Below are 309 nucleotides of genomic sequence, written 5' to 3' on the forward strand. Positions count from 1 at the left end.
CGACTTCGCCCAGCGACCAGCACACGGGCAGGTGCCCTCCAGGACTGTCCCCGGCAAGCACCTGCCACTCTCACACAGGATGCTGCAGTGAATTATTGAAACACATCACATTACATTACATCACATCATATCATAACACGTCACATCACATTACATCACATCACATCACATCACAACACATTGCAACACAAATCATTACGACACAACACAACACAACACATCACATTACGACTCAACACATCATATTACGACACAATACAACACATAACGACACAACACAATAGAACACGTCACAACACATCACATCGC

The sequence above is a fragment of the Babylonia areolata genome, chromosome 9 (assembly GCF_041734735.1).
Source record: "Babylonia areolata isolate BAREFJ2019XMU chromosome 9, ASM4173473v1, whole genome shotgun sequence".
NCBI lineage: Eukaryota > Metazoa > Mollusca > Gastropoda > Neogastropoda > Buccinidae > Babylonia > Babylonia areolata.